This window comes from Arachis hypogaea, chromosome 16 (assembly GCF_003086295.3).
Source record: "Arachis hypogaea cultivar Tifrunner chromosome 16, arahy.Tifrunner.gnm2.J5K5, whole genome shotgun sequence".
Lineage (NCBI taxonomy): Eukaryota > Viridiplantae > Streptophyta > Magnoliopsida > Fabales > Fabaceae > Arachis > Arachis hypogaea.
Genome location: NC_092051.1, coordinates 111,203,722 through 111,209,721, shown reverse-complemented (window position 1 = coordinate 111,209,721; position 6,000 = coordinate 111,203,722). Strand labels below are relative to the sequence as shown.

The window sequence follows — 6,000 nt, the reverse complement described above, 5'->3', positions numbered from 1 at the left end:
TTTAATGTTAGTCTTTGAGCACAAATATTACTTAAACTTACTTTGGTATGAAACCCAATTGAATATCATGGTTTATGGGATTGGGCCTGAAGGATTTGATGGTTTGAAATTTCAATTTATTGAGTCATGTGTCATTATTTGATTATCATAAGTTGGCTCAATAAATGTACAGGATTTGGATCACAACCTCATCAAGATTATGGATCATAAACCCAAGGCAAAAGGAAAGCAAGGAGAGGCCTCAAAGCCCAAGAAGCACAACTGAAGCTCAATATAGAAAGTGTATAAATAGGATAGAAGTTAAGTTAGAGGGAACTTTTTACTTTCACTTGTAGCTAGTTTTCCTTTCTTTGTAATTGAATTCAGAGCTATGATTCACTAAACCCCTTTCATTGGGTTAGGGAGCTCTATTGTAATTCAATGAATCAATAATAGTTTATCTTCTTCTTCAATCTTTTCTCTTGAATTTTGTTAGAAAGCTTCTCGATCTATTCCATTGAGTAGTTGTCTTGGGAAAGAAACTACCCATACTTGGAATCCTTCGGAGCCTTGGGAAAGGAATGGAGGATTCATGCTAGAGAAGCTTTCCACAGTGAATTGGATTGGGGTTTGGATGGATATTGTGACATGTAATCCTACCAAATTGTGGTTCATGAAATTGTGTGTATAATCAGTGATCAAGCATCATCTCTTCTTATGAACATTTAAACAGGGATTGGGAATTTGTTTGTTTTTAGAGAGAATTGGTGAGCCAAGGGATTGGGATCCAATCATATAAGATTGCCAAGCAATTCAATGAACGCATTGGTTGAGGAGAGATAAACATGTTTTGATTCGGAGATCTCAATATCTCTATAACCCAATGAATTCCCATTTCTGATTTCCACTTTCTCTTTACATTCTGCTACTCAATTCATGCAATCACCCCCATTCCCTTTTTATTTCAGCAATTTAGTTCTGCTCTTTAATTCATGCAATTTAAGATTCCGCCATTTCAATTTCTTGTCATTTACTTTTCCCGCCAATTTTACATTCCGCAATACTCATCTCAATCTTGATTCCGCTCAACTAGAACACACTTCTAATCCGAATTGCTCATTCAACCAATCCTTGTGGGATTCGACCTCACTCTATTGTGATTTTACTTGACGATAACCGGTGCACTTGCCGGAAGGAATTTTGCCGATCGTGCAATTTCTAAATCGTAGCATAACTATTTATGTGCATCAAGTTTATGGCGCCGTTGCCGGGGATTGGTTTTCGATTGACAATTCTCAAATTGGAAGCTAATAGATTGAGCAATTTTCTCTTGCTTTGTTAATTCTGTTCAAGATACTTGCTGAATTTTAATTTCTGCACTCGGTTATATGCTTTCCTTCTTTATGCCTTTAATTCATGCAACTAACTCACTGACTCACTAACTGTTTGAATTAATTCCTCAATTGAGCTAACCATACTCTTCCATTAACCAAGAGTATTTCACTTGTTTGTGTTGAGCTGTGTTCTTGCATGACAGGTAGGAGAGGAGAGACATCAACTCCTCCATATACCGACCAGAGAGGACCCTTCATAGACTTAGAAGGGAAGCAAGAGGGAAGAGAGTAGTGGGAGAAGAGGAATCTGAAGGAGAATCTGAGGACAATTTTGAGGAAGCTTTAGATCTCAACATGGATAGAGAAGTTCACAACCATGAGAGAGCTGATGGAAACGATGCCATTCCTGAGAGGAGGGTTCTTAGTTCATACATAAACCCAACCTCTGGGAATTGTGGTAGTAGCATCCAGAAACCACCCATTCAGGCCAACAATTTTGAGCTCAAGCCACAGCTAATATCACTAGTGGAGAATCATTGTTCCTTTGGAGGAAGTGCTAATGAAGACCCAACCAACATCTCACAAATTCCTGAGAATTTGTGACACTGTGAAGTCCAATGGAGTCCAGGAAGATGCCTATAAACTGCTTTTGTTCCCATTTTCACTTAGGGACAAAGCAGCTAAGTGGCTGGAATCATTCCCAAGGGGAGTCTAACAACATGGATGAGGTGGAAAGCAAGTTTCTGGCACGTTTCTACCCTCCACAAAGGTCAATAGGCTTCGATCGAGGTTCAGACTTTAGACAACAAGATGGTGAAACTCTCTACGAGGCATGGGAGAGATTCAAGGACTTGACAAGGAAATGCCCACCAAACATGTTCCATGATTGGGTGCAATTGCACATCTTTATGATGGGCTCTCTTATGAATCAAGGAAGGCTGTAGACCATTCATCAGGAGGTTCATTGAACAGGAAAAAGACTGTGGAAGAAGCCATTGAAGTGATCGAGACAGTGGCTGAGAATGAGTACTACTATGCATCAGAGAGGCACAACACTAAGGGAGTCATGGAGCTGAACCATGTTGATACAATTCTAGCCCAAAACAAGGTGTTTGCCAAGCAACTAGCAGAGCTTACCAGGCAATTAGAAACAAAGCAAGTGGCTGCAATACACACACAAGATCAAGAGGAAGTAAGCATTGAAGGAGGTGATTGGGAAGAGGCAATTATGTGGGAAACCAACAAAGGCAATCATATGATCCACATTCCAACACTTACAACCCAGGCTGGAGAAACCACCCAAACTTTGGGTGGGGAAACCAACAAACCCAACCACAAAACCACAAACCTTACAACCACAACCAACATAACAATTCCACATACCAAAACTCCAACAAAGATCATACCAAGCCACACAAAACACTACTCCCAACCACCATATCATGGCCAAAATAATCAACCTACCCAACCTAATCCAAACCAACAATTTCAAGATCAATTAAACCGGATAGAAGGAATGATGGCAACCATGAGTCAAGACATAATTGAATTGAAAGCTTTTAAGGAAGAAGTAAATTCTAACTTGCAAAACCAAGGAGCTGCCATCCAGAAGCTAGAAAATCAAATTTTGTATTGACTAAGCAAGCCCCTGGGACAAGCAGTTCTCATGCTGCCAAGGCTATTGCAAGGGAAGAATGTAAGGCCATAACCCTCAGAAGTGGAAAGAATCTAAAGGAGATCTCAAGGGAAACCACAGAGGATGAAGCAAAGGAAAATGTGAAAGACAAAGAACAAGGACAATCTTTTACACCGTCTGCAACAAAAGAAAAAGAAAAAGAGGTCCTGAAGCCTTACACACTTAAAGCACCTTATCCTCAACGTTTGATGAAAAGTGAAAAGGATGGCCAATTCTCCAGGTTCTTGGAGATTTTCAAGAAGCTTCAAATCAACATTCCCTTTGCTGAGGCAATAGAGCAAATGCCACTCTATGCAAAATTCTTAAAAGAATTAATGACCAAGAAGAGAAGCTGGAGAAATGAGGAAACTGTGTTGTTAACTGAAGAATGCAGTGCCATCATTCAGCACAAATTGCCTCAGAAATTGAAGGACCCAGGCAGTTTCCAAATCCCCTGCATCATAGGAGAAGTCATGGTGGAGAAGGCCTTGTGTGACTTAGGGGCCAGCATCAATTTGATGTCGCTAACAATGATGAGAAGAATGAAGATTGAGGAAGCCAAACCAACAAGAATGGCCCTCCAATTGGCAGATCGAACTTTTAAATTCCCTCATGGGATAGTTGAGGATTTGTTGGTGAAAGTGGGAGAATTTATATTTCCTGCTGATTTTGTGGTGTTAGATATGGAGGAAGAAGCCAAAGCTTCAATAATTCTGGGAAGACCCTTCCTAGCTACTGCTGGAGCCATCATAGATGTACAAAAGGGTGAACTCACTCTTAGACTACATGATGAGAAATTGGTGTTTAATGTATTCAAGGCAATGAGCTATCCATCAGAATCACTAAGGGAATGCATGAGGGTTGATGTAGTGGACATTGCAGTACAAGAAACTTTTGAGGAAACAATAAAGGAATTGGCAGAGGAGGAGTTCACCAAGGATATTGAAGTTAGTGATATCAAGGGTGCTGACACAACCATGCTAAGCATGCCAGAGAGAGTGAAAGAAGAAAAGGAAGCACCAAAACCTGAGCTCAAAGCCTTGCCCCCTAATCTCAAGTATGCATACTTGGGTAGTGATGAGAGTCACCCTGTTATCATTAGCTCTGCCCTGAGCCAAGAACAGGAAGAAGAATTGATCAAGGTGCTGCAAACTCATCAAGATGCCATTGGATGGACCCTAGCTGATTTGAAGGGGATAAGTTCATCCATATGCATGCATAAAATCTTGTTAGAAGAGGATGCTAGACCCTCCATTCAAGCTCAGAGAAGATTGAATCCCGTCATGAAAGAAGTGGTACAAAAGGAAGTCAGGAAGTTATGGCAGGCAGGGGTAATCTACCCCATTTCTGATAGCCCATGGGTTAGTCCCATCCATGTAGTTCCTAAGAAAGGTGGCATAACTGTGGTGCCAAATGAGAAGAACGAACTCATACCCACAAGAACCGTCACTGGGTGGAGGATGTGCATAGACTACAGGAAGCTAAATGAAGCCACCAGAAAGGATCATTTCCCACTCCCATTCATGGATCAGATGCTTGAAAGGCTTGCCGGACATGCTTACTATTGCTTCTTGGATGGATATTCAGGATACAACCAAATAGTAGTTGATCCTAGTGATCAAGAGAAAACATCATTTGTTTGTCCATATGGAGTTTTTGCTTATAGACGCATGCCCTTTGGATTGTGCAATGCACCTGCCACTTTCCAAAGATGCATGCTGTCCATCTTTTCAGACATGATTGAAAAATTTATTGAGGTCTTCATGGACGATTTTTCTGTGTTTGGGGATTCTTTTCCCAGCTGCCTACACCACCTTGCCTTGGTGCTTAAGAGGTGCCAAGAGACTAACCTAGTATTAAACTGGGAAAAGTGTCATTTCATGGTCACAGAAGGAATAGTCCTTGGCCACAAAATCTCTAATAGAGGCATGGAGGTGGACAGAGCTAAGGTGGAAATCATTGAAAAACTACCTCCACCAAGTAATGTCAAGGCAGTTAGGAGTTTTTTGGGACACGCTGGTTTTTACAGAAGGTTTATTAGAGACTTTTCTAAAATAGCCAAACCTTTGAGTAACTTGCTTGTCTCTGATACACCCTTTGTATTTGATAAAAATTGCATGCTAGCCTATGAACTTTTGAAGCAAAAACTTTCCTCTGCACCTATCATTGCCCCACCTGATTGGAACTTACCTTTTGAACTGATGTGTGATGCATCAGACCTTGCTATTGGGGCAGTGTTAGGACAAAGGAAAGACAATTTGGTACATGTGATTTATTATGCCAGTAAAGTCTTGAATGCTAACCAAAGGAATTACACAACCACTGAAAAAGAACTCTTGGCAATAGTCTTTGCATTTGACAAATTTAGATCTTATCTCATTGGATCTAAAGTCATTGTCTTCACTGATCATTCAGCTTTAAAATATTTACTTGCCAAACAAGAATCTAAACCAAGACTTATTAGATGGGTTCTTTTGTTGCAGGAATTTGACATTGAAATCAAAGACAAGAAGGGTGTAGAGAACAAGGTGGCAGACCATTTATCAAGGATACCATGTGAAGAAGGAAGTACACAAAGCACACATATAAATGAGTGCTTTCCTGATGAACAACTCATGGTAATTCACAAAGCACCCTGGTTTGCAGACATAGCAAACTTTAAGGCCACTGGGAGTGTACCTTTGGAATTTAACAAACATCAAAGGAAGAAATTGGTAAATGATGCCAAATACTTCATCTGGGACGAACCATACTTGTTCAAAAAATGTTCCGATGGCATACTCAGAAGATGCATATCCGAGGAAGAAGGAAGGGAAGTTTTATGGGACTGCCATGGCTCCACTTATGGAGGGCACTTTGCAGGAGAAAGAACAGCAGCTAAGGTGTTGCAGTGTGGTTTTTATTGGCCCACTATCTTCAAAGATGCAAAAGAATTAGTGAAGCACTGCCATGAATGCCAGAAAGCTGGGAACCTGCCAAGAAGAAATGAAATGCCACAACAATTCATTCTGG

At 40.6% G+C, this 6,000-nt stretch overlaps 1 pseudogene; it reads right to left on the bottom strand.

Annotated features, from left to right (window-relative positions):
• Positions 1 to 2,088: 2,088 nt before the first annotated feature.
• On the bottom strand, positions 2,089 to 2,190 carry LOC112760445 (small nucleolar RNA R71; annotated as a pseudogene).
• Between the last annotated feature and the right edge of the window lie 3,810 nt (positions 2,191 to 6,000).